At 47.4% G+C, this 14,432-nt stretch overlaps 1 protein-coding gene across 22 annotated transcripts in view; it reads right to left on the bottom strand.

Annotated features, from left to right (window-relative positions):
* Positions 1-14,432, bottom strand: part of ABLIM1 (actin binding LIM protein 1) — a 300,318-nt gene that overhangs the window by 151,034 nt on the left and 134,852 nt on the right. The window lies entirely within an intron of this gene.

Here is a 14,432-nt window from a genome sequence, read left to right as displayed (position 1 = left end):
TGAGCCATTGGCTAAATAATACTGTTTGGTTCAATATTTTGTAATATGTATTTGTAATATGTCTTTATCTTGGTTTAGAAACACCTATCAGTAAGGAGATCACAGAAGACTGTAAGCTTGTTGAGGTTGGGGGAAATTTCTTTTTTTTTTTTTTTAAAGATTTTATTTATTTGAGAGAGAGAGAGCGAGCATGAAAGGGGCGAGGGGCAGCAGGAGAAGCTGGCTCCCCGATGAGCAGAGGGCCTGATGTGGGACTTGATCCTGGCACTCCAGGATCACGACCTGAGCCGAAGGCAGTTGCTTAATCAACTGAGCCACCCAGGTCCCTGGGGGAAATTTCTTAAAGTTCATATATTTCTCCCCATTTGCTCCCCAGCTTCCCAGAACACAGCAGCGCCCTCGGGCACCAAAGGAGCACAGCAAATGCATCTTTACTCATTAGGTAGCATGCACTGGCCAGAGGCTCGTCTGGTCTACCAGAAAGCTGCCCGTGGTCCTCATTTGGCAAGTCCCATAACCAGCCGGAGGCCTGTGACGAGCCTCGTGTTGTGCGCACGTTCCCTCATACATGCAATGTGGGCACAAATTTTTTTTTTAAGAAGTTCTTTTTTATTTTATTTTATTTATTAATTTGACAGAGAGAAATCACAAGTAGATGGAGAGGCAGCCAGAGAGAGAGAGAGAGATAGGGAAGCAGGCTCCCTGCCGAGCAGAGAGCCCGATGCGGGACCCGATCCCAGGACCCTGAGATCATGACCTGAGCCGAAGGCAGCGGCTTAACCCACTGAGCCACCCAGGCGCCCTTAAGAAGAAGTTCTTAATAACTATGCGGGTCTCTCGGAACCTCAGCTTCGTTTCCTGTAAAACGACTGGGATTGATCAGGCTCTAAAATCATAGGACGGGGCTCACTGGCCTTACTTTCTCCAGTTTCCAGAGGTCAGCCTTCAGAAAATGGGAGTTTTTGTGACCACCCTGCCCCAGGGATAGGATTTACAGCCTTTCCTTTATAAAAGAGCAAAATAATAATAATAATAATAATAATAAATTTTTTAAAACCTGTTAAAAGAGAGAGAGAGAGAGAAGACTAGGAGAGGACACTGTGGCTTTAAGCTGACACAGGTCTTTGTTTAACTTGCAATTCCTCCAGCCAGAGAATGCAGATAGGCACTTTGTGCTATCTTTTTTTTTTTTTCCTGCCCTGATTTGGGTCCTCAGGAGCAGGACCACGTGATATACAGAAAAGTATTACATAAGTATCCACATGAGCAAGAGATGGGATAAGAACAGTGAACCTAAAATTAATCAACCAACACAAAGAACAAAGATGGTTCTTCCCCTGCAACACTAAAGCCAGGTTGGAATGGGGGGGATGGGGGGCGATACGCTGAGACTCAATTTAGAAAGCCCGTTCCAGCAAGGCGCCCGCCGGCACTCCAGGCATAATGGTGCATTGTTTCTCTCGGACCCTGTAATGTTCCCCTCTCATCTGAAAAGAGTTTGAACAACCCGGTCCAAATAATCCATTACTAGCTGAATTCGGAGCAACAAGGTGGTCCTTGTGAGATTTTGACTAGGAGCAGGTGTGGTTTCGGGTTCAACACCTGAGCCAAATTCTCTGCGCTGGCCCTGGGGAAAGTCCATCCAAGGTACCAACACTGTGACACAGCTGCATTTCCTTACCTGACCCCTGGGACCGCTCTTGGAAACATGTACTTATACAGCAGTCAGTATTACCTGAAGGAACTAAGGAGGGGCATCCTTTCATGACAGCTAAAGAAAAACCGCTGACGTTTAAAGAGATGTGTAATGAGGTCCCAAATCTATTCACCCTGGTGTTAAAAAAAAGTGTGTGTTGGGGCACCTAGGTGGCTAAGTTAAGCATCTGACTCTTGGTTTTGGCCCAGGTCATGATCTCAGGGTCCTGGGATTGAGCCCTGAGTCGCTGCTCAGTGGGGAGTCTGCTTGAGGGTCTCTCTCTCCCTCTGACACCCCCCAATCTATGTGCATGTGCTCTCTCTCTCCCAAATAAATAAAAAAGGGTTTTATTTATTTATTTGAGAGAGAGAGAGCCAAAGAGCACAAGCAGGGAGAGTAGCAAGGGGAGAGGGAGAAGCAGGCTTCCTGCAGGGCGGGGACTCCACCCAGGGCCTTGGGATCCTGACCTGAGCTGAAGGCAGACGCTTAACTGTCTGGGCCACCCAGGTGCCCCAGTGCATAAATCTTTAGAAAAAAAGTTTATCTTAACAGTATCTGCTTCAAGTGCTAGAGGAGAATACGAGTTGTTTTTTGCTTTTTGTTTTGTTTTGTATTGCAGTGAATTCCTGCTTCCTATGAGACAAGAGAAAAGTGATATTTATTGAGCCTCTACCTATTAAATGCCAGGCATGGCGCTAGGGGCTTACCGGTAAGTCATTCTATCCCCTCCTCACCACCACTTCCCCCTCTCAGCGGCGTGGGTTATATTGTTCCCATTTGACAGATAAGTAAATAGAAATATTTCTTGAGCAACCTACCCGAGGAACGGTAAGTGGGAGCTTGAAGATCTCCCCTTCTGACTCCCAAACTTACGCTTCTCCCATGCTGTCTGTCTGAGTCACAGACTGTGACGAGTCAGGCAACAGTTGATGGAGCCCAGCTCCAGTGTAGTTCTAAAAGCAACAGCTAGGACTTGACTGGCAAAGGGGACAGAGTGTATCATGAAGTATCACCGGTGGGCCTGGCACCCAGGGGTACACCCCCAAAGCAGGTCCCGAAGCCCTGTGCCACAGATGAAAAATGCCGATTCCTCAGCCCCACTGAACCTGGGGTGGGAATCAGGGTTCTATCATTTTCATAGGCTCCCCAAATGATTTTTTCTTTAAGATTTTATTTATTTGAGAGAGAATGAGTGCAGACCGAGAGAGAGAAAGATGGGGGTGGGGGCAGAGCAGAGGGAGAGGCAGAGAGCAGCAGAAGCAGACTCCCCATTGAGCAGGGATCCCCACATGGGGCTCGATCCCAGGACCCCGGGATCGTGACCTGAGCCAAAGGCAGAGGCTTAACCAACAGAGCCACCCAGACACCCTCCTCAGAGGATCCCTATGCATACTATAGTTTAAGAACTATTTCCCTTTCAAATTCAGACAGTATGGATAAGCAAGTTCCAGAAATGTTAGAGTGAAGAAAGCGGTCCATGAGGCCATCCTCTTTAGAAACAAGATTGGAGCACAGTGGGCCTCTTGGCCAGAAGGGAGAATGCATTTTTGGATAAGAAAACTGACTGCAGTTTCTCTTGACGCTCGAATTCTTTATAGCTAAGCAAGTAAGCCATGCTGAGTAATGACGAGGGGAGGGAAATATCATTTCACTTCTTGGCTTTTCCCCATGTCTCAACAAAGGTGCCAGTGCAGCGGCCGGCACCAGTCGCAAAGGGCAGAATTGGGATCAGCATTTGCATTTTGCAAGCATTTCCCTTTGGAAATATGTATTACACTCTGAAGTCCTCTTTGCCCGGAGGTGACCTTTGTTAAGCGCCAGAGATGAGCAGAGCCTCTACCACATTTCCTTGCCTTTCCATCACATATCAGCCCAGGCAGACGCGTATCAGAACCTCCCCCTTGAGAAAGAATGGGCTTTTCTTATTAGAAAACTGATGGGATCCAAAGACCAAGCGAGTGCATTCATTGTATCCCAACAGTGTTGACAAAAGAATCTCTCTCTTTTTAAAGATTAATAAAGAGGTTTGTTTTATGTAAGTGCCTCCAGCAGTTTGGTTAATACCAAATGTATGTTCATTGGCTCAATTTTACATTTTTGAAATATGCTGAGTCAGTTGCAATATGGCCATGACGGTAATTCCACACTCTTACTTCCAGTTGGCTCTGTTGCTAATTTTTACACACTTGCTCCATCTTTCAGAGCCTGGGTGGTCCCCACTTATTATACTGATAGGGAGACTGAGGGGTGAAGAGCTGACATTCCTTGCCCCAAGCTACGAGCATGTTATTGGCAGACGCACCCCGAATAGTCCGGCTGCCCGACTCTTTCTACTGTACCAAGTAGTCAATGATTTGCCCTGGAACTTGCATAGACAAGCTTAAAATCTCCCATGGCTCAACAATCCACTGCTAACATAAGAGTTGCACAATGAAATCCCAAAAGCATGGCTGCATACTTTCTGAATAATAAGGAGATAGGACATGACGAGCTAAGAAGAGTCCATTTGTCCAGAAAGGTAAAGGGACTCCTCCATGGTGCAATATCCCATTTGGAGGGATTCTGGCTACTCCGGTAAACAGCCCATTGTGAGCTGGGAAGTTTCACACTCTCTGTCACAGGCAAGCAAGGCCAGTCACACCTCTGAAACTCTAGTTAAGGACGGAAGTCAAAAGCGCCATTTTGGATGCTTCACTTTTGAAATGCCCAAGGGGTATGGCAGGTGATAAGGTTGGGGGACTGAGCTCAGTCAGGAAATCCCAGGAGCCTTTAGTGCCCCCAGGCAGGGGTTACTACTGGTGGTAAGAACGCCGCAAAGATTAGGCAAAGCCCTTCCTTCCAATCCAGAACCAGCAGTCGTCTTGCCCAACAGACCATGGAACTAGATCCCTAGAAGCAGAACAGCTGAGAAAGCAAACATCTGCTTAGCCGGTGACAATCACAAACCGATGGCAGTGTGTGCGGTGTGAGTTTTGAGTAGCTCCTGGTTATCGGAGGAAGTCAGAACCCCCTCCTCTCCTCGCACTCCCTTAGCCAGCCTTCAGAGATGCAGTTTTTGTGCCTGTTTTCTGAGGGCTTGCCACTGCTCTTTCTCATTTCACTCCCAAAGAGCCCCACAAGGCAGGAAGAACAGGAACCGTCAATGCCAGATAACAAATGGGCAGAGACTCAGAGGAACAAAGTGACACAGCCAAAGTGACACAGCTAAGAAAGGGAGTTGGCAGTCAATGCATGCATCGCTCTCTGTACTCAGACAATCCCCTAATACTCCCGCGTGGAACCTTGAGGTCATCCTTGATTCGACTCTCTTTTCCTCTCCCACTAACTTCTGTCCACTGTCACATTCCTAACTCTGCCTGAATCTAATGTAGCCCTCAAACCCCTTTTCTCAGAGTGTAGAGAGTGTCCAATTCTCTGGCTCCTTCTTCTCCAATGCAACCTCCAAAGAGTAGTCTGCACGAAGAGGTGGCATTAAGTCCTCATTCTTACTTGGTACATTCTGTACATAGTTGCTTCTTCCAACAGTATGGATGGGGGAAAAGAGTGACTTTTCAGTGGACAAATCTGATGGGCACTGCTTCAATCACGTGCTCGAGGTCAACATCAACAGTGACAGTCATGTTGATAGTTTGCACCTTCGAGATAATGTGGGCAAAACTGGCAGTTTGTCTCTGTGGTCTTCCTTCCCAAAACTCCATAATTCTAATCTAATCATGAGAAAATTACAAAATTGAGGGACAGTCTACAAAAACCCACCCAGGATTCTTCAAAATTGTCAAGGTAACCAAAACCAAGGAGGAAAGTCTTCTTGTCATGGCCATAACAGGCCCAAGATGGTAACTCATGGTTACTCATGGTAACGAAACATTAATGTGGCATCCTGATGAGATCCCAGAACAGAAAAAGGACATCAGATAAAAACTGAGGAAGCATGAATGAAGGATTGAGTTAATACTCCATCGATACTGGTTCATTAATTATAACGGAAGTATTATATTAATGTAGGAAGTTACTACACAAACTTCTCAAATTTTCTATAGATCTAAAACTATTTTATTTTATTTATTTATTTTTTTAAAGATTTTATTTATTTATTTGACAGAGAGAAATCACAAGTAGATGGAGAGGCAGGCAGAGAGAGAGAGAGGGAAGCAGGCTACCCGCTGAGCAGAGAGCCCGATGCGGGGCTCGATCCCAGGACCCTGAGATCATGACCTGAGCCGAAGGCAGCGGCTTAACCCACTGTGCCACCCAGGCGCCCGATCTAAAACTATTTAAAAAAAATAAAGTTTATGGGGCGCCTGGGTGGCTCAGTGGGTTAAAGCCTCTGCCTTCGGCTCAGGTCATGATCCCAGGGTCATGGGATCGAGCCCCGCATCGGGCTCTCTGCTCAGCGGGTAGCCTGCTTCCTCATCTCTCTCTGCCTGCTTCTCTGCCTACTTGTGATCTCTGTCTGTCAAATAAATAAATAAAATCTTTAAAAAAAAAAATAAAGTTTATTAAAGTAAAAACAAAAAAGAACCTCCAACAGTTCTCTCAGTCCCAACCCATCAAGTCTAAAGTTTCTGTCTAGCTTCAGGGATCTTCAATAACGTGGTCCACACTAGCTGTCTAGATTTGGAGAAGGAGCTACATTTGCTGAGTCCATAGCACTGTGTTAAATGGTTTTGAACTCAAGCAGTCTAACCCCAAAGAATGCACACTAAAACACTCTATTATTCATGTATGGAAATATGCAAATACCCCTTTAGTTGGGCCTCGTCACTATTCCCTGACCTATGATTTTCAGCGTCCTCGGAGCCTCCACACAGGGCTCTCAGCCTCACCTGGAATGGCTTCTTCTTCTCCCTCCTGCCCAAAGCCACCCTGACCCATGGGGCCCAGCTGATCTGCTGGCTCTTCTCTGAAGCCTTCACTCTGGGCCACATTGATCAAATACTTTGTTCTTTCCCTTGTCCTTCCCCACTAAATCTCTGTACTGTTACCCAGTGTTTGATTTTCTTTTGTTTTGGGCTTCCTTTGTTTCTGCTTCACAATGTATCAATGCTGGCCCTATACAAGTACAAGATCAGTGGTCAGTTCCTCCAAACTTCTGGGATACTTCTGACTTCACACATCGAGTAATCTGAGTTGCCATCTCTGTGCTTCTCAGCTCAATTTTTGGATCAGGGAAAATACGGTTACCCCCCAATACATATTCTTGGAGCATCTCCCACATAAAGCCACAGAATTCTGAACTTAGAGCATCTCAGTAAATAACTCCTTAGCACCATTTTGTTATTACAGCTGGTACAACTTATTGAACACTGATTATGTTCCAGGCATGAAGATCACTAATTTATATGCGTGATCACAGGTCATTCTCGCAAATGCCTTACGGCGATGCTATCCTATTATCCTGGGGTGCTAAGGAGAGCACCAGGGCTGAACTGGAAACCTTGTTCGAGATCACACAGCTAAGCAGGAGTCTGACTCCAGAGCCCATGCTCTGAAGCACTGTGTAGGGGATTTCCACAGGAAAGTCTTATGCAGCACAGAAGGAAATCAAGCTAGTGCAATGTACTAGCTAAATTCTGATTACACAGCTCAGAAGCAGTGAACACCCAGCTGCATCATAATCCCAAAGGTAACACCTGCTAGTAAATAAGCAGATGGGAAATAGCACTTCACATATAAAAGGAAATTATTCCAGGCTGCAGCAATTTCTGGGAAAAAGAACCCTCCAAGGGGGAGGGTGATACAGGGAGGAAACGCAGCCCGCCATCGGGAGGGCCCCCCCCTGCAGCCTCTACTGTAAGCCCAGGCCTGGACTGGTCTCTGGTTAGGATCCCTCTGGGTTTGCAATCATGAGATGATATTCTGCTGGCAAGGCTGGTTTCTGCTTCGAGGTGGGAATCCTATTCTCCTGGGAGACTACATTTCAGAAACTGTTGGATTACCTAGAATCTTTTCTAGGCTTCTTCTCCATGAGTTCCCATTTGATCGTAAACTCACAGCACAAAGATGTGTTCCCCCTGCCCCAGCCTCCCTCACCTCCTACTCCCCTTCTTTGTGTTAGAAAACGGCACTGGGGGCGCCTGGGTGGCTCAGTGGGTTAAGCCGCTGCCTTCGGCTCAGGTCATGATCTCAGGGTCCTGGGATCGAGTCCCGCATCGGGCTCTCTGCTCAGCAGGGAGCCTGCTTCCCTCCTCTCTCCCCTCTCTTTGCCTGTCTAGAAAACTTGTGATCTCTGTCTGTCAAATAAATAAATAAAATCTTTTAAAAAAAAAAAATTAAGCGAAAAAATAAAAAAAAAAAAAAAAAAAAAAAAAAAAAAAAAAAAAAAAAAAAAAAAAAAAAAAAAAAAAAAAAAAAAAAAAAAAAAAAAAAAAAAAAAAAAAAAAAAAAAAAAAAAAAAAAAGAAAAAAACGGCACTGGTATTGAGCCCAGGGAAACAAGAAACTCAAGACTTTAAATAAATGCAGAGTGCTTAATTTGTAGTTTACCTAAAAGTTCATTTCCTGCTGTGGCAAGTGGTAGTTACTTGAAGCTACACACTGTAACCCCATCATTTGTTGTCCAAAATGATCTTTCTCTTTAATTGGCTTCCACGACCTCATTTTTTTTTTTTATATCTATACACCGTGTTAGTTTGTTAATCAGGATTATTACGTGGCACCAAGCGTAGGGCTCCTTGGCATAGACACTCCCGGCAGGCGGGGCAGAGGTATTGGCAGGAAGGCTGTGTTCTAGCTGCTCTGCCACTTTCCACTGGTGAGATGTCCCGATACTTGATTTGCCTTTCTGAGGCAGTGCAACAGGTCTTTGCTACTCCCTCTAAACATAAAAGGCACTGTCAGCTCTCCGTCAGCTGGGCTCCTGATTATGGAAACAGCCCAGGAGCAAATCTGGTTAATCTGATTCTCACAAGGCAGAGAGGTCCTAGGATTATCATAATTCGGCCGGGAAATTTCCTCCTTGTAAATTACAGGACGCTTTTGCCCGGATGTGTCACACCTGCCTTCTCTATAGGAAGGCGAGTCTTGGAAAGGGATATAAAACCAACTTGGACACTTCTCCCTCTTTTAAAAGAGGGACTCCCAAGACACACCTCTGGGCTGACCTGACTCACGGAGGCAACACCCTTCTGTGACCTCTCCTAGCCTTTCCCTGACACAGTCAGCAATGTTACTTTGGAGCACACTGATTTGCTTGGAGCCCCACCTCCTCTCCCTCACAGGAATTAGAGAGGACTTCAGATGAGGAGGGAGGCTCCCTGACCCCCAGGCTGTCTTCCCAGCCATTTGCTTCGGTAAAGAGGGACTAAGAATACAGGTCCCACCTCCCAGGTGACCACATGAGGTCATCCCCTCATGGGAGGCCCTCCAGCACCTGCCGGGCACGGAGTGGCCCACGTCGGCTGCGCGTCAGTATGAGCGGGTATATCTCATGTGTAACAAAAATCCCTTCTGAGATCTGATGGAGTCTTTTAAGGTTATCCAGGGATCTCACATCGCCCTTCACTAGAAATTCCATTCAGAAATGGATCAAGTCAAGCAACTGGGCAGTGGCTTGAGGATGAACCCTGTGGGCAGAACACCACATCTTTACGGGGGCTGCTGGAGAGTCACCGCCATGCTGATTTCTGGACCAGGGGTGACCATGGTCCTGCTGGAGCCATTCTGGGAATGCAGGTTCGGAGACAGGATCACCATCTCTGCGCATGTGGGCCTAAGGGCCTGGGACAGGGTTTGGCTTAGGCACAGTGCCAATATTGCCTTCTACCCCCCAGTTCCAGATCCAGACACCTTAGAGGAGTTAAAAAAAGAAAGAACCAAGATCAGGTCAAAGTGTCCCTGTGAGGGGATGACCGAAGTCTGGTAAAGCACAAGAAGTTTCCAATTGTCTTTGCCTTTTCTTTTTGGCGGCTTCTACTTGTGGCTCAGGATACGCTGGGAAATACCAACTAGTTAAAAATAGCATTTTAGGGCGCCTGGGTGGCTCAGTGGGTTAAGCCTCTGTGTTCAGCTCAAGTCATGATCTCAGGGTCCTGGGATAGAGCCCTGCGTTGGGCTCTCTGCTCAGCAGGGAGCCTGCTCCCCCTACCCCTACCTCTCTGCCTACTTGTGATATCTGTCAAATAAATAAATAAAATCTTTTAAAAAAATAGCATTTTAGACAAACTAAGCAAAATGATGACTATCGGTATGGTACTTTGCAATTTATAAAAAGGTGTTCAAAAGTAATATCTCCCTTGATCCCGTCAACTTCAAGTTATTCTCACCCTACAACAATGAAAATGGAGCTTCAGGGATGTTAAGGGAATTGCCCCACAAGTGCGGGGCTGGACTGGCCCCTTGCCGTTGAGAGCTAACTCTGCACAGCCCTGCCCCACTGTGCAGCCAGTGACTTCCTCTGAAATAGGCCATTGCGGGGCAGGGCGGGGGCGGGGGGCGTGGCATTGACACCATGGAAACTGGCAGACTTTACACCTCAGGGCCCTCCCCCACTCCCCTCCTAGAGCTGGTTGTTAAGCATTCACCAGCACACCCCTGGGTTGAGGTTACAGTGCTAGTGAACAGCAAAATGAGCCTCTTAGTTCAGGAAAATTCTAAATTTCCAGAAATAGGAATTTGAACACTTTCTGAAAAGGCGCTCCCACTCCTGCTTTGTGAGCAAACATACCAACTCGCCTTCCCCGGGATCTCTCCGGTGTCTGCAAGCCCATGGGGAGACAACAGTAAATGGCTTGAGTTCTCAGCATCCAACATGCAGAATCAGGCACGATTTTACAAACACAAGCCCTCTCCTCTGAGTACTTGAGCTCCCCACAGACCCGAGTTTTTGGTCCATTCAAGCTTTCTGTAGAACAGGACTTTGCCGGGTGCGGCCTTTGCAAGAAAAGGCAAACATGCATCATAACCTGTACTTGTCTCCTGGCCAGGTGTTCTCCTAGTCATCCAGGTGCTAGCATAACTCTGGGGGGCTCGATCTTCCTATACTGAACTTCAGGGGTTCATCTGCCTGAGTGTGAGAGAGGAGATTATCTCTTGAGGTGAAGAAAGCTTAGACTTAGTGGAGTCATCACTGGGAAAGAAAAAAATACGTTTGAAATCCAACGTGGGACTGGGGGAGAGGGAACAGACATTAAAAATACACCCCCATGAAAACGAAACACAACGTCCAGTCCTTGGGACATAATTTCTCATCAACACAATCAACAAATACTGACCAGATGAGTGCCGCTGTTGTGTGCTCTGTCATTCAGGCGCTGTGGGCCTCCAGAGATGCCATCCCTGCCTCTGAAGGGGGCATCCCAGGGACGTGCACAGCCCACAGGATACCCTGCCTGGGGAGTTGACCAACACAGAGAGAAAACTCACCCTCTCCTGGGAGGTGAAGACTATAGGACAGGCTCAGACACTACGCGAGGACTTCTGAAGAGAGAAGCACACAGTAAGCTGGGACAGTGGGGTAGAGAGAGTTCCTCTAGGGAGATGAGAGTGGGATTTGACTTGGGGGTGGGCGACAGCTAAAAGGGTGACAGGGGGATAGTTCGGGGAGCTGGGGCGCTCTGAGCCCTCAGGGCCCTAGTGGGAGAGAGCCCAGGACACATCTGGGGGGGGGGATGGTAGGTCGGTCTTCATCTTCTGATATAGAGGCTTCATGGACAAGAGCAACAGAAGGGGAAGGGGCAGTGTTTCTGCCTTGACATGCTCGTACACCCCAGGTCCTGCCCTCACAGAATTGACCGCTTAGTAGGGTAGACGGAAGGAGGTGGAGGGAAGGTGGAGACAGACAAAGTGGAGGAGAATGAATGAGTATGAATCCAAAGGTAGAGAACAGATCAGGTGCCGGAGGAAAATTGTGAAAACGGGAAAGAGAAAGCAGGAAAAAAAGCTTCGAGAAGGAAGCACCCTTTCATTGTGTCTCAAAGGAAGGGTAGGATTTAAACAAGTGGGAAGGAAGGGAACTGCCTCTGAGACCGTGGCGGGTGGGATGGGGTGTGCTTGGGACCATCAGGAAATCTGGTTCCTCGGAAGCACAGAGGAAGGGAAGGGCATTGTGGAATAAAGACAGTGGGAGAGGTTTGCCCCTGTGCCTGCTCCAAGGACGGGCTGAGGAACAAACTTTAAAGTTCCTTATTTCCCCGGGGATGAAGTTCCTGAAAGGAGGGACAGAACCAGAGTAGAGTCTACTCTGAGATAGGACTGTTTTTCAGCTCACGGTGTAGGCAAGTTGGGGGCCCCTGCTCTCACGTGATGGTGTGTGCGGAGACGTCACCACCAGTGGTGACTCGGTCACTGTGTGTTCCGGTCAGACAGACTTGGTGCGAATCCTGGCTGCACCCCTCTTAACTCCGCGATCTTGAAACAAATTACCATCCTTCCCTAAGCCTCAATTTCCTCTTCTGTAAAATGGGGATAAATCCTACTTTGATAGTTGGGAAGATACATGAGTTAATGGATGTCAAGTGCCCCGCACTTTTCCGGACAGCTAAGGGAAGCCATTAATTACCATTACCATGGTGCTTCGATGCAGGGATATGGTGGGACACAGTTTAAGGTCCTTGATCATAAACTCCCATGTGCTCTACCTCAAACTCAAATACGTTCAATTTCCAGTCGTGTTGTCATCTGTGACTATTGGCAACAGACACTTGCTCTTCTGCTGTGTCCTAGCCAGTGAACGGTCAGTTCATCCATGAACCTTACAGCCTGCAGTGTACCATCCCAGCTTATCCCACCAGGCTGTAAGCAGTAGGCTTTATTTTAATAGCTTTATTAAATTCACATATCATACAATTTACCTATGCAAAGTATACGATTCAGTGACTTTGGGTATTTTCACAGAGTTCCGTGATCACAATCTACTTTTGGAACATTTTCATCACCCCCAAAAGAAAGCTCGTGCCCATTCGCAGCCACTCCTCGATCCTTCCCCTGCTCAATCCTTGGCAACCACCAATCCCTTTTCTGTCTTTATAGATTTTAACCAGCAGGTTTGACTAGTGTCTATGAGTCTCAGCTTTCCGATGTTTGCTCAGCTATCCAAGGGAACGACTGTAAATGCACAAGGAAATGGGAACCACCCAAACCCTTTCCGCATCTCACACCTTATTTTGATGCATATTTGTTTCCCCCTCGTACATCCCCACCCTAAAAAAATGCCCTCATTTATCCTTTCATCTTGGCTGCCTTCCTGGGAAAGAGACCACAAAAGAGAAAAAAAAAAATACTTTCGATCAAGACACCATCAGACCGCATTCATGGCTCAGGTGGGAGCTTTCATGATCACTAGAGGTAGATCTAGTGATCACTAGAGGTAGATCTAGATCACTCTAGATAGACCTAGAGGCAGATCAACTCCAGTGATTTGTCAGAAATTTAGAAACAATGGGACATGCCTAGACATGACTGATCCCCTCACCAAGCTGGGTGTTAGGGGGCGTTTACAGAGCAGTCAGGAGGAACCCAGGGAATCTACATCTTCAAACAGTTTGGGTTTGGGACTCAACCGTTTGATCGCCTTGCCACACAATAACCAGAATGATCGTTTTGGGCCAAATTAGAGCACATCATTCCACTCACCAAGTCCTCTAAGCACTTTCACTACAGGACCCAGGATGCCCCCGGTGGCCCCAGAGCCCGGGCTACCTCTCCAGTCTTCCTGGGAGCTCTGCCTCCAGCCCCCGGGCTCTAGCTCCCACGGCTTTGGGATCTCCATGTGCCTTCTTCCCTTCCCCACGGCTCGTCCCCCAGCCATTGGCTAGGCTGGCCGCCTCTCCTTCTGGTCTCACCCGAAGGCAGTTTATCTGCCATCTCTCGGAGCAGTTTCTCAGACCCATCAAAGGAAAGGCAATCTCCCTGCGTCCCCACCACCCCATCTCTGTTTCCTGTCCTTATACTTACAATCTAAGCATCCTGTTTCTCTCTTTCTGGGCTCTCCACCACAAGCTCACTGCTGCAATATCCCCAGCATCTCGCCTGGTCCTGGCACCAGGTCTGTGCCCCATAAATATGTGTTCAAAACATGCATTCATTGAACATGAGTCTGGTTTTCTTCCTTAGTAACAGCCTCGGGAAAACCGAGAACGGGTTGAATATCTTGGGTCCCCGACAATGTCTATCCATTAGGTTAATTGTGATGATGTCAATAAACTCAACAAATGATACGAGACAACGCTTGCCTAAGTCTCTGACTCAGAAAACAAACAAAAGCCAAGGGCATGACTTACTGACCGCCCAATCTCAGATCAAGTCTATCTAAGTTTCTCTTTGGTTGGGAACCACACAGCAAAGCACAATTTCCAGTTGAGCTGATCTGTGCGGAGGACCGAAGGTGGCATCAGAACCTTGGAAATGATAATGACTGTGACCCCCCCAGGGCATGACATGATGACCTGGAGGAGTGGAGAGGGAGCACTGCCGGTGGGTGGCCTGCTTCCTCCTCCAGAATCCTGAACACATGCAGCTTCTGGCCTGAAGCACTTTAAAACCATGCTTTTACCAGGTGGATCTACACATTCCAGCACCAAGTCATTATCGGACATCGCATTTCATTGCACAGCAGAGAGATGAAGTGGAGTCATCAGCTTGCTTGCCCAGGGGACACAGGCATCACGAACCCAGTCGAAAGAATTCCTTGGTGAAGTTCCATCACCCAACTGGCCATAGGAAGTGACTCGTGTGGTCCTGGAGTAGCTCCCTCGGCACAACCGAAGTTCACAGCTTTGTTCTGCTTCAGGTCAATTACA

This window comes from Mustela putorius, unplaced genomic scaffold, assembly GCF_011764305.1.
Source record: "Mustela putorius furo isolate JIRA1106 unplaced genomic scaffold, ASM1176430v1.1 tig00003909_pilon_pilon_pilon, whole genome shotgun sequence".
NCBI lineage: Eukaryota > Metazoa > Chordata > Mammalia > Carnivora > Mustelidae > Mustela > Mustela putorius.
This window is presented reverse-complemented; position numbering and strand designations above follow the sequence as displayed.